This window comes from Equus przewalskii, chromosome 6 (assembly GCF_037783145.1).
Source record: "Equus przewalskii isolate Varuska chromosome 6, EquPr2, whole genome shotgun sequence".
Lineage (NCBI taxonomy): Eukaryota > Metazoa > Chordata > Mammalia > Perissodactyla > Equidae > Equus > Equus przewalskii.
Window position 1 is genome coordinate 34,316,547 of NC_091836.1, and position 25,054 is coordinate 34,341,600.

Consider the following 25,054-nt stretch of genomic DNA (forward strand, 5'->3'; position numbering starts at 1 on the left):
CACAGAGGGGCGACCACTTTCTCTAAGATGAACTGGAGAGTCGTGTCCACATTTTTTCAGGCCTGATGCTGTGTTGTCTTTTTGTTTTTAGTGGTGGAGCAGTTTGAAATTTTGGTAAGATGACATTTTTAGCTGACTCTAGAATTATTACAGCCCCTCCCTCATGAGTAGCTAGGGACTGGGTCAAAGGACAGTCCTACTGGCTTGTTCCTTCTCTTTCCAGATGCCTTTTCTAACGTGTACAGCACACATCTATTGAGCACCTAATGTGTTCCTGGTGTGCGTGTGTGCATGTGTGTGCATATGTGTGTGTATGTGTGTTGTCAATCAAAAGACCTGCCTGCCTTCATGGTACTTTATGCATCACTGGGCAGCTCCAGCATCCGTAGGAACCAGTGCCTGTTGAGTGAGTGAATGAGCGAACCAGGAATGAACACAAGCAGCTTCTCAACAAGCCCAAGACAACCTAGAGGAAGAATCCAGCAGTCTGGAAGCATCAAGAAGGAGACTCATTTGGGGTTTTCCAGATAGCTCTAGGTTTACTTCTTAAAGTCCTCCAAGGATGTTTTAAACATCAGCAGTGGATAGCCTTCCTCTTTTCCTAAGTAAATGATCCCGAACATGACTGAACCTTATGTGATAATTCACTAGGTGGTCCCTGAGGTCTCTCCTTGGTCAACCCTCCATGCCCAAGCCCCTTCCTCTTTTATTGCTTCTAATCAGCTGAGGCCCAAGATACCAGAGCCTCTTAGAAACATGTGTAAAATCAGAGTAAAGGAGGCCTGGGTAAGAGCTGGGGGTTTCCTTTATGAGGAAGGTTGATAAACTTTAGTGCAAGGATTTTGTGACATGGACTTTGTTCAGAGATTTTTAAAAATTCTTTTCCTTCCGGTATTTTTATACCACGTTGGATTTCTGAGTTATTGAATAGCTCAATCCTATGCTGGCAAGGAAAGCATTTTTCTCAGAGAAACCATGGCCTATCTGCTGGGAGGCTGTGAGTAAACTGGTAGGGTTGGTAAAGGCATTTTATGTACTAGTTTGCTTTCAAGAGGGTCACAGGGAAAGTTCTCACAGTTATTTTAAGCCACAAGAAGGCAATTTAACCATGAGAAGGGCCTCTTGTTTACTGGGGATTTTGCACATCAGTCTTGAGAGGGCATCTGCTGCCGGGCCTGGCTCACCAGCTCTTCCTGCCCCTTTGCCCCTGGAGGCTGCTAGCTCTTCTCTCTGCCAGAAACAGAGCTGCTTCTGTATCTTCTCCTGAGGGACGGCCCAGGCCGACCTCTCTGCACCTGACAGAGGGCCTTCTGAGCAAGTCCTGCCTCTGAAGGGCCTTTGAGGTCCCTCCCAGCATAGGGAGAATTGCCTATGCCAGCCTATGACACCTGCCAGCTCCTTTGCTGGCAGGTGCCAGGTGAAGACAGTCAGCAGCTCAGGAGAGAGATTGTTCTGGGTAGTTACTGCTAGCAAGGGATCCCATTTTATCTACCTGCCATCTGAGTAATCTGTCCTCTGCTGGAGGCACCTCAGAGGAGCAATGAGCAGGTGAGGCACAGCAGATGGCAGTGCAGCCGGGTGACTCTGAGTTGGAGAGGGAAGCGACCAGCCCTGATCCGGAGGCCCCGGGCATGTGCTGTGTGGTGAACTCAGGAAACCTGCTTAGCCCCTCCCCTGTCTATAGTGAAATTGGGCCTCCTTTAGGAGAGGCACAGTTTTCCTACTCCGTTTGTTCTCAGATTGGTGTTATACCCTGGAGCCAAATTAGTGGTTAAGAACAATTGGAAACAAACGCTCTTTCAGCATCCCACTGTGATCCGGGGATCCAGGTGGGGACAGCAGCCTAATAGTTGCCTTCTCCACTGAGCCACCCCTCTGCAGAGAATCAGCATCCCAGAACCATTCAGCACAGCCAAATTCCCTCATAATCAGCGTGTGCTGTGCACATCTGCCTAACCTCAGTTAAACAAGCTGGAGCCCTGTTAAGTTATTTATGAAACAATATTCAGGACCAGCCCCTGGAGGCGAGTTAGGAGATAATGAATGGGAAGTGCTATGTGGAGAGGCCTGCTCACCAGGGCCTATGGCTGGCCTTCTGGAGTTTGGAGGCTCCTTTTGACGGCTGTCATGGCGGGCACCCTTCTCTGAGATGTGAATGCTTTTGGCTTGGCTTGGACTTCAGAGTGAATATTTCCACTACCTTCAGCACTGGTCTGAGGGGAAGCGGCTCACCCCCACCTCGCTCCTATCTGGATGCCACTGCCTGAAGTAGGGAGACCCTCCTCTGTGGTCCCTATGAACTTGCTGGATGACAACCCCACAATCAGCTGGAGTCCTTTTCTCCCATTTGACTGTGGGCTCCTTGAAAGCGAGGAGCTGGATTCATTATTCATCTTTGATTTCCAACCTAGTAAAGTTGACACTCAAAACACCTTCTGTAAATGAATGAAGGGAGCTACTGGCCTGGCTTCCAATCCTGGACTCCCCCAGATAAATCTCCACCACTCTCTCAACCTATTTGTGCAAATGTGAAATGAGGAGGTTGGAATAGATGATCTCTAAGTTCCATCCAGGTCCAACCGGTACAGTTCTGACACGCTGGCTCCCCACTGCCTCTGGGCTGGCTCCTCCTGGATGGGACTGCCTACTGTGGCTGAGGTCCCCTCCACCCTGGTGACACTGGCTTAGTCATTACCTAGGTCTCCAGTCTGAGTCTTGCTCTCTGGTGGCCACATGCTGTCCTCTGCCTGTGCTATTTTCCCTTGACACATCCTCAGTCTGTCACTTTACTCAGTCACACAGTTGAAAATTTTCTCCCAAGTAAAGCCAGATGCAAAATGAGGACTTGTTGGCACGGAGAGATCCATTTGCTCTGCCCTCAGCTTCACCTTCTGGATAGGCTGTATTTACTGTTCTTTCTGGCCTAGAGCCCCACTCCATGAGGGGGATTAAGGGCCTCTTTGTTTCCAACCAAAGGAGGGTCAACCTGTAGCACATCCTGTGGCCTTTGTTTGGGAAAGCAGGAGGGGTAAGCTTCTGTCCTCCACCTTTATGCCTGGTACCGAACTGCTTGTGCTTTCTGTGAAACAAAAACAATAGCAATAACAATAATCATGTTTACTTGCATGAGAGAAATAATTTTTTTTCCTTTTTTTTGTGAGGAAGATTCCCCCTGAGCTAACATCTATTGCCAGTCTTCCGCTTTTTTTTTTTTTTGGCGTGAGGAAGATTCCCCCTGAGCTAACATCAGTGCCGATCTTCCTCTACTTTGTATGTGGGATGCCTCCACAGCATGGCTGATGAGTGGAGCAGGTCTGTGCCCGGGATCCAAACCTGCAAACCTGGGCTGCTGAAGCAGAACGTGTGGAACTCTAACCACTGAGCCACAGGGCCGAGAGAAATAATTTTAACTTTCAAAGAATATAATTATTTCATTTTTACAATATCTCCGTGTTGCAGGCAGAGGATGAATAATCTTGATTTGAGGCCCAAAGATTTATTGGTATCTAGTCCAAGATTTCTTAAAATCTTAGAACTTTCTAGCTGAATGTGAACCTAGTGAATATCTGCTCACTCCACTGATGATTAACCTCTCTGGGGACATGGACAATCTTGAAATCTCAGTAAAATTGTGAAATCTCTCTGCAGAAAATTGTACACACAAATACCATTCTGGATAAAATTTCAAGGGGCTTGTAGACTCCTAAAACCTTAAGATTCCTCTTGCTCTGGTCCAGCCACTCTGTTTAATAGGTAAGGAATTGAGGCCCAGAGAGTACTGATGAAACACACAAGGTCAAAGGGTGGTGAAGACCAGGACCATCTCCTAGGTCCTGTCCAGCTCGTCATCCTGCTCACTGCTGCGTCGGATCAGGAGCCCTGAGCCTCCCATCTTGTTCTCAGCCTCTGATTTCCTTCTCCTTTTAGATTTCCTGCTCATCATTTGATTGCTGTGGACACGCTCCTTGACTGTCTTTCATTTTAGACTAGAGAGTTGGTCCCTCTCCCCAACCTCGACCAGTTTTTTTTTTTTCCTTTTCTTTTTTTACCTAAATCATTTGTGTGTCATTTGTCCAGCACCAGTGCTCTGGAATCAGCTTGGCTCAGATGCTCCCATAGGAAAGTCGTCTGCCCTGTCGGCCAACTGGCCCGGGAGCCTCAGTACCTTTCTTCTCGGCAGCCCTCTCTCTGTGCTCTCCCCATTGTGGCTTCAGAGACTTGGGGTCCCCTACTCTGTCTGTCTGCCCTGGGCTCCCTTATCCTCTCCTCAGCCGTCAGCTGTTCCCCTTCCTGCTCTTTAAGATCTCAGGCTCCTTTTTTTTTTCCTGATAGAAATTCGGAGAAGTTTGTGGCAGCATATAACTTTTTGTAACTGGGATAAAATACACATAACATAATTTATCATCTCACCCATCTTTAAATGTGCAGTTCAGTCGCATTAAATACTCTCATTATTGTGCTACCATCACCATCTATCTAGAGAACTCTGTATCTTGCAAAACTGAAACTCTGTACCCATCTTCAACTACCATTCTTCTTTCTGTCTCTATAAAGCTGACTACTCTAGATGGTGCATGTAAGTGGAATCATACAGTATTTGTCTTTTTGTGACTGGCTTATTTCACCTAGCACAGTGTCCTCCAGGTTCATCCATGTTGTAGTATGTGTCAGAATTTCCTTCTTTTTTTAAGGCTGAATGGTATTCCATTACATGTATATATCACATTTTTGTTTATCCATTCATCCATCCACAGACACTTGGGTTGCTTCCATCTTTTGGTTATTGTAAATAATGCTGCTACAAACATGGGTGTACAAATTATCTCCTTGAGTCTCTGCTTTCAATTATTTTGAGTATAAACTCAGAAGTGGAGGTGGTTTTTTTTTTTTTTTTTTTGGTGAGGAAGATTTACCCTGAGCTAACATCTGTTGCCAATCTTCCTGTTTTTGCTTGAGGAAGATTAGCCCTGAGCTAACATCTGTTCCAGTCTTCCTCTGTTTTGTATGTGGGATGCCACCACAGCATGGCAGCCGACGAGTGGTGTAGGTCCACACCTGGAACCCAACCCAGGCTGCAGATATGGAGTGTGCCGAACTTGACCACTAGGCCATGGGGCTGGCCCAGAAGTGGAGGCTTTTTAAGTAGAGAGTAAAAGTGGAGGTTTTTAAAGGTGTTTCAATTATTCCCTGCTCTCCCTCAAGTCTGTTTTTTTTAAATTCTTAAACTAACGTCTTTTGAGCAACTACTGACCTTACTGGATCTGAGGCACCCACCACAAAGAGCACTTTCTCAGAGGGCTCCAGAGGATTTTCCTGCCCCTCTCTTTAAAATGCCCCCTCGCCTTCCCCGTCACTTCTGCTCCCTTACCCTTCTGCATTTTTCTTCTTAGCGCTTATCACCTCTTGACATACTATATATACGTATTTTTTTTTTTATAGTTTCCTCCATTAGAATGTGAGCTCCAGGAAAGCAGGGACTTTTCAGTTTTATTCATTGCTGTAGCTCCGAAGTTAGGCACAGTGCCTGGTGCACATGCCTGGGACATAATTATTAAGTGAATAAGGGGATGATTGAATGAATGAATGAATAAGCAAGGTACTGTTCCTACCTGCAGGGGGCTTACAGTCTGGCAGGGAGATAAACACATTAAAACTATATAAGGCGGAATATAGGGGCCCTGAGAGGTGTATAATAAAGTGCTATGGGGGTGCTCAGGAGGGTTGATCCAGGAGGTGCCTTCACATATGGGCAGGTTATTCCCTCAACACTGATAAAAAGGCCCACGTCATTGAGTAGCTTTAAATTCATTTTCTCATCAACCTCCCATGACCTCGTGATATGATATTATTATTGTCAATTTCCAGGTGAGAGAAGCAAGATGGAGAGAGGTTAAGGAACTTGCCCCAGGCCATGAGCTAGTAGCTTAGGCAGGTCTGAAATCAGGTCCGGCTGCCTCTCAAGTCCAACCTCTTTTTCTTTATCAATTATCTTTCTTTTTCTTATTAAGTTTCTTTTCAAAAGTTACAAAAGTCGCAGTGCTCAGTGCAACCAGAAACAAGGCAAAGATGTGCTAAAATAATGAGCCTCACCCCTCTGTTCCTATTGCTCCCATCAGCACCAGTGGAACTCTCCAGGCCGTTCCTTCCACCCTGTCTCCATGCTCACACAAATACATGCAAGTGGATCAATTCATTCTAGAATTTTCTGTTTCCACAAAAATGGAATCACACCACACACATCAGTCATCTACTTCTTTTTCTTACTTTGAATGTTATGGCTATCTTCCATGGCAAAAGATATTGATCTAGCTGGCTCTTTTCAATAGCCACATTTATTTACAGTGTAGTGGTACCATAGTTATCCACCCATTCCCCTCCTGGTGGACACCTAGGTTTCTTTCACTCTTTCCCACTACAGATGCTGCTGCATTATCCTCATGCACTGCTGCTTTTCTTTCTATGGGATATATTCTCGAACTGGGGCTGTTCAAAGTGTATGTGTATTTTTATTTTATTTTATTTTTATTATTATTATTATTTTTGGTGAGGAAGATTGTCACTGAGCTAACATCTGTGCCAATCTTCCTCTACTTTGTATTTGGGAAACCACCACAGCATGGCTTGATGAGCAGTGTGTGGTCCGTGCCTGGGATCTGAACCCGTGAAACCTGGGCTGCTGAGGCCGAACATGTGAATTTAACCACTATGCCACCAGGCTGGCCCAGTGTATGTGTGTTTTTAATTGTAGTAGATACTGTTCTACTATTTTCCTGAAAGCTAGTGGCTATCCAATGTCATACTTTTATCCACTGCAGTTTCTAGTATCCATGACCACTGCCCTTCGTTCTTCCCTTCCTGCTTTTCTTTGGATCCCAGTGCCCGGAGGCTCATCCCAGCTCTTCTGACTTGGCCCAGGACTCTCCAGGAAGGCTGGAGGGACACCTCTTCCTTCTCTCACCCTGTGGCCATGCGTGGACCCTGGGCATTGCTGTATCCTCTCCTTCAGCCAGTGAGGACCAAAAGTCCGGAAACCTGGATTATAGTCCTAACTCTGTCACTAACCAGCTGTTTGACCTTGGGCAAGCTACTTAACTTTCCTGTGCATTGGTTTCTTCGTTCATAAATTGAAGGAGGTTGAGCTGGATGATCTGTAAAGCCCTCCCTCTCCAGCCGACCTTCCCAGGTCTGAGAAACCCACAGAGCTCCCAGTGAAGCCCTGGGCTCTGTCTGCTCTAGGGGCACAGGTGTCTGCAGAAGACATAGGAGACTTACTATAGCCAACTTCCCTCGACACGCCTCCCTGCTGCCTGGACTGCTAGTTCCACCAGGAGGAGTGAGGAGGGTGGGAATTCTGGAGCCAGACTGAGTTAGACCTGGGTTAGTACCCAGCTCAGCCGTGCAGCAGCTACATAACCTTGGGCAGCTCGCCTCACCACTCGGCACCTTGATTTCCAAGTCTGTTAAATGAGCAAGAGAAAAATGGCCTCATATTCTAGAGCAGCGCTGTCCAGTACAACCTTCTGCAATGATGGAAATGTCCTCCATCTGAGCTTTCCAGTACAATAGCCACTAGACGCATGTGGCTGTCAAGCACTTGAAATGTGGCTGGTGAGGCTGAAGGCAGAATTTAAAATTTTATGTAATTTTAATTAATTGCAATTTGAATTTGAAAAGCCGCATGTGGCTAGTGGCTACCTTCGTGGGCTGTGCAGCTCTAGAAGATGACAGTGGGCTACAGTAACACAGTCCGTGGAAAGTGCACAGCTAGCCCCGTATCTGGCACATAGTAAGCGCTCAGTAAGTGTTTGCTGTTATTAGTAATGATGTGTCTTTCTTTCCAGTCCGCCACACCTGATGGCTCTCAATGACACCCCACACTGGCTGTCCCAGAGTCACCTGGGGGAGGGAGGGAGCGAGGGAAGGTGTTGCTGCGTGGTGCATGTCCGTAATGAGCCTTGCACTAAATGTTTCTGGTCTGCTACTTTCCCTGGAGGGTCATGTGAGCCAGAGTGGTATGTGGCCTGCTTTGCAAGTGATTAACATGGTGTAAGCAATCTGCATAGAGAGGAAAAAACCCTCCGTTGGTATTCCATTATTCTATTAGAGTTTCAGAGCCGGGATTAAGTGGACATGATTTCTTCCTATGGGCCATTAATTTTGTTTTATTGCTGGTCTGATGGCCATTACCCTTTTTTTGCCAATGCATTCCCCCATTAGGTTTGTACAATTAACAAAATATGTGCTGTTAGGGCTTTGATAGGAACAGTGGGATGGAAATAAAGGGAGGAGGAGCTGCTGCCACTGAGTTGGGGGTAGGGAGAGGCTGGACCCAAGGGTGGGGCCTTAGGAATAAAGGGGGGTGGGGCCTTGTAGCCAATGGCATCCCTGGAAAATTGCTCTAAGACCTTCCCAGCTCTCTCCTGGCTGGGATTGGAGGAGTTGCCCAGGTGAGAGGGAAGGACACTGGGTGGGGCTGCCTGGTGGTGCTGGTGTTTCCCCAGATCCTCCCCTTCAGCCTCCAGCTAGGCACAGCACAGCTGAGAACATAATGAGCCACCCTATGCAACCTCTGTGCTGTCACCTTGAACCTGAAACTCCTCAGAGGGCAGTGTGAGTCAGCCTCTGGGTGGCTGGCCCAGTGATTGGAGAGATGTCCTGGGTGACACCTGCCTTCTCTCTATGGGGCAAACAGGAGGACCTGCGCCTGATTAAAAAGGGGCGGCTGACATTTAGCATCAGCCAATGATTGCCACGTGGGAAAGGCAACATTGGCATTGTTAGGTCATCCAGTGTGTTTAGAAAAGTTACAAATCTGGATCTTTAAATGTGAAGTTTCCCACTTTTCAGATGTTGGCAGAATTTATAAAAACGCTGGATAGGCAAGAGTCAACCTAGGGGCTGCCAGGTGACCTCTGCCAGGCAATGAGGAGCCACTGAAGGGTTTTGAGGAGCGGACATGATGAAGTTACGTTTCAGAAAGATCCCAGGCGGGGAGGTGGTGGATGGGCCCAAACGGGGCAAGATGGAGGCTGGGAAGAGAAAGAAAGCCTGAGGCATGTCAGTGACAATGGGATGGGAAGAAAAGCAGTGCTATTCCTGATGGAGAATCAGCAAGTCTTGGGTCTTGGTGTATTCACACCTCAGAGGACGTCTACAGGGCCAGGGAGGTTGCTCTGTGGGCAGATCCTGGAGCCCAGAGGCTTTGCCTCCGTGGCAGGCTCTGGGAGCCAACACCTTTCAGTGTACGTAAGTCTTCTTCTCATTCCCACCTGGTGTCGACACTTCACGAACGTCTCCAATTCCTTCTCCCACATAGGAAAATCATTAGGATTGACCCACCAGTGCCAGCATTCCTTACGGGATTTTATATGTATACCTGTACTTAAAGATAAAGGCCCAAAATTAGAGGCTTGGGCCTGGGCAGGGCCTGGGGAGTGTGCCTGAGGGCGCTTTTCCAGGTCCCCCGCAACTGGATGCCCGCACTGCCTAGGGCTCAGGGGCCTGAGGATGGGTGTGGAATTAGCATTGGTTCTTACCAGGCTTTGAAGAAGGGAGTGCAGTACCCTTGGTGCTGGGTGGGTTAGTGCAGGGTAATTTTATCCATATTTCATTACTCAGTTATTGTGTAATTGAGAGCCTGGTGGTTAGGGCCTGCGATGCTGTAACTGACAACCTCTTTCGACACATGCAAGCAACTGCAGGCTGTTGTCAGGTGAGGGGAGTGTTGGTGGAGCAGAGAGGGGACTCGGGGCCATGAGGTGGGGAGACACAGGACACGCTGTCTGGAGGGAACATGTGGTCCTCCAGGTGTTTCCTCCTGGAAAGATCTGTTCAAATGTTGTTTCTCTTTTGGAAGTTTTACTCTTGTGCCTACAGAGGGCTTTTCAGAGAAGAGGAGCATCCAGAGAGAGTCTTGGTGCCCAAGAATGTTTTGTCATAATTTGTCCTCATCCTAGCAGCCTGGCTGGGGCAGGAGCAGAAAAGCTTGTCATGGGCAGTGGGATGAATGTACAAGTCCTCAGTTTTCTTGATTTGCCTCTCTTTTCCCATTCAGTTGCTGCCAGTCCTTACCTCATAACACCAAACAACAACAATAGCCCCCATTTATTGTTATTAATATGTTCCAGGCATTGCACAAAATGCTGTAGATGCATTATCTCGTTAAAAGGTGCTGCGTTATCCCCATTTTAAAGATGGGAAAATCGAGGTTATAGCAGTTAAGGTTAGGGAAGTGATGGACCCAGGCTTGAATCCAGAACTATCTGACTCCTGCATCTTTGCTTTTAACTATGATGATGCACTGAGCTACCTTAGCATGAGACTTAGAGCCCTCCCTGGGGGATTAGTCTGGGCAACCTCAGAGATGTATAGATGTCAGATAGAATTTTGGTTTGAGGATATCTAGTAGTCTAACCCTATCATTTTGAAGATGGGAAAACTGAGGTATAGAGTAGTTAAAGTTGCTTGTCCAAGATCACACTCTGTAAGTATCTGTGTCATTAACTTAAATGACAGAGTCAGGGCATGAGCCCATGTCTGGTGATGCCCCTGGTCTACTGCTCTCTGTGTTAAACCCATGGCCTTGCTAAGCCCCAGGCTCCTCTCCCTCCATCCTTCCAACTTACCTAGGTGGGCTTCAGGGGTGCTCGCTCAGCTGTCCTTTAGCATGTGCTGCCTCCTATGGGAAGCTTTCTTCTGTCCCTCTCCCCGCCTCTTTTCCAAATAAACATGAGCATTCAACAATTGCCTCCTCATTTACCATTTCACAGGTTTCCGCATATTTATAAATGTGAATGGTCAATCTCGTTTATGGTTCCATTTTGTTTCACGGTGAATAAGACAGGCCTGAGTTTAAATTCTGGTTGCATTATTGCATGGCTGCTTGTCTGAAGGCCTTTGACATGATTGCTTGCCTGCCAGGACCACACACTGCTGGCTTTGGAAAGCCCTAAAATGTCATGCCCATGGATAGTTCCCAGCATGCGTCCATGGTCAGTGCCAGTCCAGGAAGACTTTCCATGGGGCATGGTGATGAGTGAAAAATAAGGATGATATTGAGAGGTTGCATGTACACATACGTGTGCATGCACATGTGTATGTGTGTGTGTGTGAGAAAGGCAGAGAGAGAGAAATGCTTTTCGTGATGCTCTATTTACTCAGTTCAAAGGATGGCGCTTTTTTCTCTCCTTACTTTTGGGGGTTGAATTATTTATGAAATGATGGTAAAAGAAGACATTATTAAGGTTTTCTCAATATATAAATTAGTCAACCCTATCAATCTCCTAATATTTTTTAGTGTTTTGTGGTTGGGCAAAACCATGTCTGGGAGACCATGCTCTGGAGCAGCTTCTCACCCAGGGCAGGATTCTCCTTCCAGTGTTGGGGAGCTCACCACCTTCTGAGGAAGCCTAACTCATTTTTGGATGGTTCTCATTGCTAGAGCCTTCTTTCTTATATTGAACTGAAGATTGGCTTCCTCTAACATCTATCAATTAGTGCTAGAGTAATGCAGTCCCTCTCATGTAGTTTCTTCAAATATTTGGAGGACCACCGTGTGGGGGAAGGATTGTTACTTAGTCAATAGAACCAGGACCAATGGGTCATATTAGAGAGGGACAAATGAAGGTACATCTCTAGTTTCTTCTCCTGTGTCTTCTACCTCACACCCTCCTAATAATGAAAATAACGATGATAGTTAACATTCAGTGAGTGCTCATTTTGTGTGAGGCACTGTTCTAAGCAACTTACAGTATATTATAGAGCAACCTTACAACCAACCTCAGGTAGAATCCTCGTTAGCTCTGTTTTACAGATGAAAAGCTGAGGTACAGAGAAGTTGAATAACTTGCCTGTGGTTTTGCTGCTAGTAGATGGTGGAGATGGGATTGGAACTTGTGCAGTCTGATTCCAGAGCCTTCCCTTTTAACTACTAAAGTTTTAACCAGTACTTTAACCACTAGACATCTTTGCTCACCTCTCTCTTCTACTCTTCGCTGTCGAAGTTATTAGAATATGATGCCGGAACTGCATCTTAAACTAATATGGATGGATTGCTAAGTCCAAAGTGAGGGGACCATTCACCTTTCACTTGGACACCGTATGGCCTTAATGCAATCTAAGATGGCGTTTAATGGATTTGGGAGCAACACCATACCCTGCGCTCATCCTGAGCTTGCATTTAACTCAAATAGCCCACATCTTTTTTTTTTTAAACCAGGTTATCCCATTCTGTGTTTTTGCTATTGATTTTTGAACATAAGAGTAGGATTTGATGTGTGTATATATATATATATATATATATATATATATATACATATATTCTTGTCAAATCTTTTTCTACAAATCTGTAAAAACTAAAAATGGATTTGCATGTGGATGTAGGATATGATAATTTGATGGTTTAGAGTGATAAGATTGTGGGCAATTTTTCTTTACTTTCAAAATTATTTTGTTTATGGTTGTCATGGTGTTATTGTGCAAGAAATAAAAACTGGTAGAGGAAAAAATTGACTTTTTAGTTTTGGCCCATCCTTTCAGCTTGTTAAAAGCTTTGTAACACTCTTGACTCCATCTCTCCAGCATAGTGGCTATCCTTCCCAACTTTGTAGCATGTGCAAATGGCAAGTCTGCTATATCCTCTTCCAAGTTGTGTCTCAATGGACAATCCCAGAGGGCGGGGATAAAGTACCTCTCCATGCAAGTCAATCTAGAGACTTCTTGTACTGAGTTCATGTATGCTCAGTAGCAATGTGTCAATTGCTTAAAAGAATACAAGTTGGAGCCCAATGCCAACCAGGGGCTTCTTCTCAGGTGCTAGTTGTGGATTCTGGTTGGAATGAACAGGGTCCACCATTGAGCATTTCAACATATACTGAGACTCCGCTACATGCTGAGCACTCTGCTGGGTTCTGGGGCTTTTAAAAAAATATACCTTTATAGATACGTAAGTCTAGTGGTCTGGTCTTCTCTCTGAGGTACCTCCATAAACCACTAATCCTTGGTCATGCAGGTGTTAGTAGACAGCTCCAAAGGAAATGCCTCATCCTGGAGGACGTCATCATGAGCAACGGGGACTTTTTCTTTCCATGAACACATCACACCTCATGCCGGAATCTTCCATCTGAAGTTCCATCTCTTCCAAGAAGCCTGTCTGGCTTAATTAAAAGGAAAATACTGAAGGCGAGGTGGGGCGGGAGGCTCGTCTTTTTCATGTTATTTCCTTGTTGAAAAACCTTCAGTGGCTCCATGAGCTCACAGCCCAAGCCTGGCCTTTCTGCCTGACACTCAAAGCCCCAGATGCTCTGCCTCCATCTGGCTTACTCAGTGTTAGTCCCTCCTGTGTCTCTCTCAGGCAGACCAGCCTCTGCATGTCCCAGGGCGCTCACGCTTTCCCCCTCTCACCCTTGCTCAGATTGCTCCCCTCCTTGGAATGCCATCTTGCTCCCTTCCGCTAACCGCATTTTACCTGTCCAGTCTTCCAAGACCCCATTCAAGTTCTACCTCCCCTGCAAACGTCCTTGAGTGCTTCAGCTCTCACTGACTGTGTTTCTCTGTGGAGAGAGAAGCATGGTCCCTAGCACATAGTTCAGCACTACTTTGTAGATAGTCTTGTCTTATCTGATGATGTTTCATATGGATATTCTTATTCCCTGGTGATGTGGCAGCACTTTTACTGACAGGACCCCTGGATTTTATTCCTGGCAAATGTAGATCATGGAGCAGACACCTGATACATACATGCTGGGTTTTTCTCGTTGTTGTAGTTGTTGTATTGCTTTATCCCAGAAGGAGAATGAAAAGCAGTCATGTTTTTTAATCTTTCCAGTCTTGCTCCCATCATTCTTCTCCACACACTTTCTTTTCCTTCCAGCCCAACTGGACTCTTCACCTTTAGTCGAACGTTCTCTCTTATATCAGGACTTTCCATAATCCTGCCGTAAACGACAGCATCAGTGTTGTTGTTTGTATGCTGGTTTTTGGCAGCCTTCTGCATATAGATTGCAAGCTTTCACAGGGGCTCCTCAGCTCTGTCCCCCTGCATGGGGTCTTGCATCAGACAGGAGGCATCAGTAAATGATTATTGCTTTGGTCAGCTCAGGGCTCTCAACAGCTGTGAACCTCTTTTTCTCTGAGATTTCTATAGGGAAGGGGATGAAACTCACAAGAAATTGAGGCACCAAGCAGGTAAGGAGGGGGTGATTCTGGCTCTCTGGCCTGGTTAGCTGTCTAAACAATAATCCTTTCTCAGCTGGAGTCCTTTGCTCAGGAACTTTCCCACCCAACACTCTGGGCACAAGGCTGCCAGCCCCAGCTTTGCTCCTGAGCCTGACCCACTTCTGAGTTTACCCTCATCCCCACCTTGGCTCTTACTCCCGGAACAATCATGCACAGTCTATAAAAATGTTTTCTTTTATTGACAGGTGAAGTCTGGAGCAGGACTCTGGGACTTTTTGTCCTCCATGCCGCTCACCAGAAAAGGAACTGTGAACTGTAAGTAACTGTGATTGGCATTTTCCATGCTGACTCAATAAGGTTATGGGTTAAAGACCAGCCCTGAACCTGATCTTTAACAGCCATGCATTGTGCAAGAGAAACACTCAACAATGAGCTAGTCAGAATGTAAAATACAGTGGAACTCTAATTAGATTACGTCTGAATGTGACGAAGAAGCCCTGTAATATGACATCTTATTTAATTAGACTTTATTGATTGTGCATTAAGGTGGACTTGATGTGTGATGTGTGTCATGAGTGTCGGAAAGGGAAGCTCCTGAGTTTGCAAGGCCAACCCAGAGCCCAGCCACTACCATCTGTGGGCTAAGCTTGGGAGGCAATGAGAGGAGGAACTGGGCCAAGTTCATAGCCCGCACTTGCTTTTACATCTGGTTGTTTCTAGGAAGGCATGAGGGAGGAAAAAGGAAACACTGCTGGTCATTTCCCTTCTGTCAGCATAATAATAGCTCCACCTCATACTTATGCATATTTGCTCATATTGGTCCTCCCACTTAGCAAATGTCTATGCACCTGGAGGACTCAGCTTAAGCCTAGTCTTTTCCATGGAGACTTCTCTGGTAACTCCAGCTAGAATTGATTTCTCTTTCCTCTGAAATTTTGCTGCATTCATATCCTGGGCACCCGTCTGCCTGCACTTTACTGTGTGCTCTCAGCGAGGCTGTGGGCTCCTGGACGTGGTCTGGGATTCCCGCGTCTTTGTGTCCCCACTGCACCCTCAACCTAGTGGCAAATGTTAGCTGGAAGACTGGGTTGCCCCCGGCTATGTAGCCTCTCCACCCTTCTTCTGGGGCTACCGGAGGCTGAGCGGCTGCTGGGAGTTTGATAGTACATTGGCTTCCAACCAGTCCATGGAATTATAAATGATTAACCGTTATCAGCGCACATCTTCACCTCTGTGTAAAAATAGATTGACTGTAATGAGTATTTGAATAAATCATAAGAATGGTTGCCCTGTGATCGTCTAACATCCTGCCGATGGCTGCCCGGTGAGTGAGCAGGGCGCCGGCCCTCCCGCCTAATGGCCTGTGATTCAGTGCTGGTCGCCTCTGTGATTGACGGGCCTTGGCTCCCAGGGTACCTCCTCTTCAGCCTGGGCTCTGAAGTGGTCGGATCCCCAAGCCCAGTAGTCAGGGAAGGGTTCCTCCCTTTATCCTGTTCCAGGAAAGCATACAAGGAGATGGGGCCGGGGGCTGGGGGAGCCAGAGTAGAAAGATAATGACCTTTGTGAGAATCGATGTCTCCTCTCACCGGAGGTTAGAGGGACCTCATAAGTCAAGTCAAGTATGAGAGGAGCAAGCTGAGCGTGAACCTTAATGAGAATGGAGAGTGGGGGAGAAACAGGTCTGTTCATTCCCCCACTGTGTCTGCGGGCAGCCTGGCGCCTTGCGCTGGGCCACCCCCACCCAGGGAAAGCTCCCTCACAGGGACATGCTCTTGGACCTGCACTGAGGAACGAGAGAGAGCAGGTCTCTTCAGGTCCCGGGACTCTGAAATGGGAAAATTCAAATGATCTTTCAGGGTTTGCTAAGGCCGCATCAGGCATGAGGATCTTGCCTTTTGGAGGGGGGAGGAAGAGGACGAGGGGGGAGACAGGCTTGGAGGGACTGGGACCAGGTGAGGAGGGAATAGTCTGAAAGCCCGAAGTCTCAGAGAGCAGACCAGTGAGGGCTAGATTTGAGAGGGAAACAGCAAACGTTCTCATTTAATTCCAGTGGTGTTCCAGTTACTACAGCTGTATAACAAACCATCCCAAAACCTAGTGACTTAACAATGTTTATTATGGTCATATTCTGTGAGTCAGGAATTCAAACAGGGCACAGTGGATTCAGCTTATCTCTCTGTTCCACCAGATCTGTGATTTCAGCTGGGTGAACTCAAAAGCTAGATGTGGAATCATCTGAAGGCTGATTCAGTCATGATTCTGGGGGTTGTCACGAGCTGTTGGCTGAGATGTTAGCCAGGGCTGTTGTCCAGAGCCATGTGACCTCTCCATGTGACTTGGGCTTCCTTACAATGTGGTGACTGGATATTAAGGGGGATCATCCTGAGAGAATAAGAGCCAGGTGGAAGCTGCATTGCTGAAGTCCGGTCACTTCCACCACATTCTCTTGATGAGGGCAGTTACAAAGGCCCACCTAGGTTTGAAGAAAAGAACATTGATACCCTCCCACCACCACCTCTTGAAGGAGGGGTATCAATATCATACTGAAAGAAGAGCATGAGGGATGGGATATATGTTGTCGCAGCCATCTTTGGAAAGCACAATTTACCACAACCATCATTTGTCAAGTCTGGCACAGCACAGCCTCATCTATTTCCAAAGACAGGTTAAAGAAACCCCCACCTTAGATAACCACACTGCCCCTTAACTCAGAATGTCTAGGGAAATGGCTCCCCAGAGGCCAGGCTAGGCTTCCTCCTGGGGTGGGACTCCCTGAGGACCTACTGAGAAACCTCTATGTTATAGTCCATCTCAGCAATAGTGGGTCCAGTTTGCAACCCACAGCTTAAAGTGCCTGGTCTTGAGGGGGCTTATATCTGTGACCAAGGACTCCACAAGCATTGAGTCCTTCCTTCTTACCCAGGGCTCCCCACACACCCAATCCCATAGACTTTCAAGCTAGGGTAGATTTCAGCCAAAGATCAGGACTTAAGAGGCTGTGCTGGGGACTGAGGAGGTTGAGGCAGCCCTTCCTCCCTGTACCCTGTGCCACACACTATAACCTGCAGGAGGCTGTGCCATTAAGGACCAGGCTCCCTTTCCTTGGCTGTTTTCATGACTCAGATACAGCTAAATTTTGGAAGAGAATCCGAGTGCACTGGATGCCTTGTTGTGAGTTAAGGGGACAGAAAGAAAATTCAAGGAAACAAAGAGTGGAAATGGAACCAGTTCATTTTCCCGAAGGGCCAAGATCTGAGAATGGCGAATACCAAAAGGGAGGGGGCAGGGAAGAGAGGGGTAGTTGAGCTTGGTTTTGATGAAAAGCTGCTGGGGTTTTGAGGAAGAGTCCTGGAGTCAGCTTAATATCAATAACCAACATGGATTGAGCACTTCCTACCTGTTAGACACTGTGCTAAGCCCTCAATGTGCATTTTCTCATTGAACCCTCTTTACACTGCTTTATGAGAGTCTGCTATCATCTCTCTGCTACAGAAAAGGAGTGGAGGCTCAGGGAACAGGAGAAATACCCTAGTGAGTGACAGAGTAAGTTAGTAACAGAGGTGAAATCAAATTTAGGACTACTCTGTTCTAGAGACTTAATCACTTTATTGTGTGGCCCAAGGAATCTCAGTTTCCTCTCCTGTAGAATGGAGAAGTCTAGTGACATCATCTCCAATGTACCCCTCGGTTCTAAGATTCTAATTGCGCAGAAAAGGTTCTGGGAACTTGTTAGATGTGTCTAAAGTGGAGGCCCACTTATGGAAATGGGTTTGTTTGAAAGTTGGGAATGATTTCCTATCCTCTCCTTTCCCCGTTCGTGGAACTTAACTCAGGAAACTAATGTTTAATTTGGACAGGTGAAGGAAACAGATAAAAACAGAAAGGTCATTTGTATTTTCAAGGCTCTAGCTTGGGGGAAAAAATGTTGAGTTTGAAGTCCAAAGCTGGGGCTTGAATCCCAGCTTTGTGACCTCGCACCTCTGTGGTCCCAGGCTCGTCTCTGGTCTTCAGACTCCTCATCTCTAGAACGGAAATGGGATTGTATCCCTTCCAGGGCTGGTGTGGGGACAAAATGAAATCCAGCATGTGAAAGCACTAGAGCCATTCCTGGCACACAATAGGGATTCAATGAGGCTTCAGTCATTCACTCATCCAGTAAATAAATAAAAAGTGGAATTGGAAAGAAAGATTGTTCCTCTCCATTGCTCCTGACAGAGATGGTCAGGAATCTTTCCTTTAACTGTACCCTCCATAAAAGTTCACTCATAAACTATTGATAGTTTAATAATACACATTAGCATCTTGCCCTTTGACAAATGAATATTGAATGAGCAATAAAGAGGCAAAAGAGTAACCAGGTATACAGCTGCAGGGAAGCTGGAATCAGGAGTAGTTGTCAGAGGCAACGCCCCTTTCCAGGGACCTGTGACTTACCTCTCTCCCCGTCGTCGTGACCCCTAGGAAAGAGCTCTTACAAGGAGCTCAGATTCCAGCCCTGCTCGGCCCAGTCTGAGCAGGATTCGTCCTAGGTTTCCTTTCACTTGGCTGGAGGGGATTTGAGAGAAGAGAGTAAAGGTCATTAAAGAGCTGCTATGGGCGCGATGTGTCACCTACACGTGAAACGCCTTGGCTCGCCCACTACCTTGACTACAGGTGCAGGCCTCTTCCTCATATACTCTCTCCTGCTCCATAAATTAAAAGTCTGCCAACAGCCATTGTGCCCCCCAGAAGTCAGGCAATGAGCTTGGAATTAACTCAGACTGGTTCCACCCTCTTTCTCTCCTTTCTCCACCAGGTCTCCATGGGCCCCTATGCTTGGGGTGTGGGTTAAGGTTTATAAGACAGAATTTCCTGTCTCTTGCAGCTCCTGCTCCCGGCTGTGCAGCCACAGCCTCCGGTTTCTCGTGGCCTCCATCTGGGCTGGGAGTCCTTGAGTGTGCAGGGAACAGTGACAGGGGCTCTTCGTTGGTCCGGCTTAATTGGTGTGATTTAATGGCGTTTCTGGCAGATTCAGATTTATACGGCTTTCTGAGCTGCAAATCTGCTTTCTAAATGTAGAATTTTTGTGGAGTGGTAAAAAATAATGGCTGTTCTGTGATTCCTGCCTCCCGAGCTAGGAGATTGCAATTTACATTATGCAAATAGACATTATGCAATCAAGGCACTTTAGCAGGAATCTGGCGGCAGAGAGGCCGCTGATGAGATGCCGAGGTCTGCAGTCCCAACTGGAGGGGCTCTGGAAGAGCAGGGAGGAAGTGGGGAGGGGGTGGGGCACTTGGGGAGGAGGCAGAGTCTGTTCCTCTGGCCCAAGGAGGCAAAGTGGAGCCTGCTCAGAGATGAACGCATCCGGGGAGCTGCCAAAGTGACTCTCTCAATTAATGGCTTTGTTTAATCATACCCCCTGTCCAGAGGAGTATTGTCTTACGGATAATTTCGTTTGCCTAACGAGATTTTGCTAATTAAATCTCCTTTCAGTTGGTGTGACTATGCCTGCAGGAGAGGGGGCTATTTGGAGTCTACTCCATAAACCTTTCTGGAGAGGAGCTGGGAAGGAGGGAAAGGAGGGAGGGGGGAGAAGAGAAAGAAGGGGAGGGAGAAACTTCCCTGCTGTGAGCAGGACTAGAGAGGCTTCTGCAGGGTTTGGAAACTGCAAGGTGGCTGCCACCACCCACCTTGCCTCTCTCTCTTGCTCACTGGAAAGGCAGACACTCATACATCTGTGTCCAGCCGGAGGAATTTCCCCCCTTTTTTCTTCCTCTATGGCTCCTGACACCTCACCATTATCCATTCTCAAGTTCTTCCTGAATCCCCAGGAGGTTTTGAGGATTTCCAAGCACTGCTCGCAGCAGCTCTGGCTGTAGGTGCTGGTGGTGGTGCAGGGAGGCAGACGGTGGTGAAGTGGGAACCCCTCCCTTTGCCTTTGCTGTTAGCCAGCCAGTCTGGCTCTTCAGAGAGGAAAAATTGCTCCAAAATTGGTCATTTCTCCAGGGATAATTACATGAATCAAAGAGGAGAATACCTCGTGAAATTCATTTATCATCAGGGTCTGCCAAGGATGCCCTCTTATAGATGGAGGAGCCTAGCACTGTGCCTACCATAGCTGGAGCCTAATTAATGCTGTTGTGAGTATCTGATCATGTCATGCCCGGGCTCCACCACCCCCAGTGGTTTTCTACTGTCTTCAGCTTCCTTGACCTGGCTGACTACGGGCTTCACAGCTCAGCCCTGTCTACTTTTCCAGTTTTGTCTCCCACCCCCACGCTGCTCCCTCCTCCCTGTTACTTACAGACAGACACAGACACACGCACACACTCCTACTCCTCATATGCCAAATATACCGGCTTGCTCAGTTTCCTCCCAGATACCCTGGATAACTTCACACCTCAGTGCCCTGTACTTGCTTTTCCCTCTGCCTGGAATGTCCTCAGCATGGACAACCCCTGCTTCTCTTGCAATACCCAGCTCACGTATCTCCTTTGTGACTACCTCCTTACAGAGCTTCCTCGCCTTTCCTGAAACTCTGTTGCACTCCTTCATCATTGCGTTCCTTCTTTGTCCTGTATGTCATCACAGGACCTGAAACATGGTTATTTTGTCCATCTATCCAAGTTAATGACTGAATCTTCTTCTCCTAATCATTCAACATTTGTTGAATGAAAAGACCAATGAATGAACCAAGGAGAAGAGGGTGGAGTGATGCAGGGGCGCCCTCTAGTAAGCCCCCCAAACCTGGGGATGGACGATGGTAGTGGGGGTCAGGAGACTGATTTCTGTCTATGTAGGAGGCTATGAAAGGTTACTTGCCTGTCGGTTACCTTCACTTCCTGGGCAGGAAGGCACTAATTCCCTCTGTGCGCTAGGCCCTGTACCAGGAGTGTCAGCATTTCTTGTCACACATTCTTACCTCTTACATGGATCCTGTGAGGAGGGTATTGTTTTTGCGGAGGGGACTGAGGCTCATCTGTCCTCAACAGAGGGCAAGGCAGTGTTTACCGTAACTGGGCCTACTGGCAGGGTCCTAGCAGGATCTACCTGTAGGTAGGTGAAAGCTCCTATGCTTGCCAGTCTCCCCTCCCCATCCCATCCATCCATCAACCATCCATCCATCTATCCATCCATCCATCCAACCATCCATCCAACCATCCATTCATCCAACCATCCATCCATCCATCCAACCATCCATCCATCCATTCATCCGTTTATCCATCCATCCATTCATCCAACCATCCAATCATCCAAGCATCCATCCATCCAAGCATCCATCTATCCTGACTAGAACCTAAGCTTCCCTGGAAGTGTGTCACACCTTTGCTGCTCATGGCACCAGGGCTCACACATGTGCTGGAATGCCTGTGTGTGTTGCACTCAGAGGGCCTGTGTGTCTGTCTGTGTGTACTGGGGGATGAGGCAAAGCTCAGGTCCCACAGGGCATCCTCTGGCTGCTAGTTCTGGACTGTTGTCTAGCCAGCGGTGGGGATCTTGTGGTGGAGGAATCTGCATTCCATGCTGTGGAGCATGGGGGGCAGCCTAGGAGAAACAGCTCAGATTTTCATGTGTGATAAGGGTGTGTGTGCATGCTACATGTGCGTGTGCAGCCTTTGGGGTGTGTGTGTGAGTGAGGTAGTATTTGAAGAGAGTGACTGTGTGTTTCTTGGTTCCTGAGTTCCAGTGCTGGCTTTTTTGTCCGGGTTTGTCCGTCATGTTCTGTCTCTTCCTCTAGGCCTCTAATCATCTTAATATCCTCACCATGCTATTGCGCAGAGCCTGAAGTGTTTCTCAGTACATAGTAGGTGCTCAACAAATACTCCATGATGCACTAGATGACTGAATGGGTGAATTGAGTGAAGGATTGAACAAGCGTGTACTTCAGTGTCAGTCTGGAGTTTAAGCCCTGATTCTGTTATTTACGTAGCTGGGACCCTGAGATTTAATTTTCTCATCCAGAAAACAAGAATACTAATGCTACCTATTCTATCTTTCTCGAAGGGTTGTTGGTAGAGGGTTATAAGAGATATGTGAGAGTGTTTTATAAACTATAAAGCACTATGCAAGTATAAGAGGTTATTATTATAATGGTTATTATACTTGAAGTGATCACTGTGTTTGGAAATTCGGGATTCTGTTTTCAGGAATATAAAATCATGCAGGCCTGATGTGAACTCTGAGACTTACAAAGCAGTCATTATAGGAACTAATTCCAGATTTGCTCCACTATGGGAACTTATAGGAGTGAGAAGAGGGGTCTGGTAAAAGTGGCCCCATCTTCATTTGTGCCACCTGTCCCCAAGTGGGCCCATGTAAATGCTCTCTCCTGAATCTCTGCAATTGCCTGGACTTCTAAGCCTCATTATCTTTGCATATGCTGTTCCCTCTGCCTGGAATGCTTTCCCCCTCTTCTCGCTTGGTCTTTTGACCCTCTCATGCCAAGTTGCTACACTGTCTCCATCTGGGCTCCCAGGTTACCAGCTATGCCTCCCTGAGGGCATTTATCACAGTGTACCTGGGGCTATTAATGTCTGCCTCTCTCGCCACACCATGCATCTCCATCCACGGCAGGTACTGAGCATCATTCAGCCAGCTCTGGAGCGCCAGAGCTGAGTGGATGAATGGATGGATGGGTGAGAGGTGAAAGGAAGGGTTGAGGCTTGATAGATGCACAGGATTTCAGCTTTTGGAGCACCCTAAGCTGTAGGGAAAGGTGAGGAAGAAGAAGCTTCAGAGAAATTAGCAGTGCCTTGTAAATAACTCCCAAATTTCTAAGAGATATTTCCTACCCACCCTCATGCACAAAAGGTCAAATAGGCTGATCTTCCCTGGGGTCACTACACCTGGGGACCCCAATTCCGTAAAGGTGGGTGACTGGCTGTCAGTCAGGTGGGCAGTGAGGCCTCCAAGTTGCCAATTAGTTCTCAGGATGGGGAGGTACTTGCCTGTTGCTGACCCCTACAGGTGAGCAGTTCCCCACCTGGGGAGGCAGGTGCTGCCTACCTCTGTCCCCAGCCCTTCCAGATTCTGTCTCATAGAGGAGTCAGCCCCGGCTGGCTGAGGATCTGCTAGAAGCCCTCCCGGGAACCTGGCCTCCTCGCCTTCTCCCTGGGTTTCAAGGCATCTTGTCTCCACCCTGCTCAGGGCCTCTCCCCCACACCCTCCCGCTCCTAGCAGCTCTCCTAGAGCCCCAGGCAGCCGCAGCAAAGTGCCAGGGGGCTGGGAGGCTTTTCATTACCGAATGCACTGAACCTATTTGTGAGTGTTTTGCAAAGTGTTTAATCCAAGGTGTTCCCTCAATTAAATTAGTGCAAACATCTGTGTCCCACATCCACCTCCATTTGCATTCTGTGCCATTTATTACAGCGGGAAATTGGAAGACACCTTAGGAATACTTAGGACCGAATTAGGCTAGGTTGGGGTGGGTGTCTGGGGGTGGGCGTCGGAGGGTGCCTGTGAGGTTGGTCCACAAGGCCCATCCATCTCCAGGCTGGGACTTGTGGAGGAGCCACTTTCTAGTGCAGGAGACCAGATAGGGGGAAGGGTCTGGGCTCGGGATCACCTGGCCTTGTTGGGGAGGTTGGGTGAGTTTAATTAATACCCTTGATCCCCACCTGGGCTCAAGTGCCTGCAGAGGCAGGAGGAGTTCACTGCTGTTGTTTTATAACTTTAAAACCAATTAAAAAAAAAGAAAGTGTATCACATTTGAGTGACCCACCTGGTTTCTCCCTGGGGGAGCCCTTTCCTGCTGGAAGGCGGGTTTTTCCATCGTGAAACTGCTCAGCCTTGGTGACTGGCTGAGCGTGGGTGGCAGCGCTCTTCCCCGCACCACGTGATTCCGATGACTGTCAAGTACTTTGCGAGTTGTACTATTATACTAATCTAGCAGGGATCAGAGAATAATTGTCTCTGCTGTGTGACAGGCAGGGCGTTCAGTGCTTCTCACGCATTGTCTGTTGTAACCCTCCCACGCACCCTCTGAGGCTGGTCCCCTAATAATAGAACAAGTCAGGGAGCCAGGCTTAATCAGAGAGGTTGAGCTGTGAGCTCATGCTTCCACAGCTAGAAAGAGGAGCAGACAGGTTTGAATTCAGGTCTGCACGACTCCAAAGACTGTGTGCTTCCCACTGTACTTGGAGAGCTTGCTCAGGTGAAGCGGTTGGGATTGGCTTAGAATCAGGGACCTTGCCACCTCCCCACATCTCCAGACCAGCACCCCCCGATCAACCTAGCTTGCCTGTCTTAGGATTCCAGCCCTGGGGTAGGATAGTGTAGCCTGGGATTCCCAGGGGCCTACAATGTGTTGCTCAGCCTGCAGTTGGCTCACCCAAGGGAAGGGACCCCTGGCTTTTGTGGGGTGGGGCAGGAAGGAAAAGGAGAAGTCTAGGGAGTGAGGAAAGGCTCACAGGATGCTGAAGGACCTTAGAGATCACTGAACTCCTCAGTATCGAGTCGGGAAACTGAGGCTCAAAGGAGGCAATGACTTGCCTAAGGCCACCGAGGGTTTGGTGGTAGAGGCTGGACTGGGACCCAGGGCACCCCACTCTTGGGAGGGGGGCAATGGCAGGGCCTGGAGAGGTCCCAGGGTTTTTGCAGGATGCGTGCTGGCTTTCTAGATGCAAAATGTAAATCAAGGCTGGAGCAAGGAACCAGGGTGAGAGGGGATGTGAGGCTGCTGTGGACTTGTCGAGGGATCCTCTGAGCTGCAGTTAACAGAGAACCTTCCAGGTCTAGAGGGCTGCTGGCCATCTCTGGCCAGGGCCCTGGGGCAGGTCCTCACCAACTTCTGAGGTTTCACCTAGGGACATCCAGGGGATAGCAGAACCGAGGAGACAGGAGGGGACCCAGAACCTGGGCTGAGCACCACCTGTGGTGTCCGTCTCTGCCTCCTCCT

General features: G+C 47.8%; 1 protein-coding gene across 13 annotated transcripts in view; it reads left to right on the forward strand.

The window, feature by feature from the left end:
- The window catches only part of PKNOX2 (PBX/knotted 1 homeobox 2), a 253,943-nt gene that overhangs the window by 51,937 nt on the left and 176,952 nt on the right, over positions 1–25,054 (forward strand). For all 13 annotated transcript variants that reach the window (XM_070623372.1, XM_070623371.1, XM_070623370.1 and 10 more), the window contains exon 2: positions 14,421–14,490. The gene's annotated coding sequence lies outside the window, so the exon portion shown is untranslated. The remainder of the gene's footprint in view (positions 1–14,420; positions 14,491–25,054) is intronic.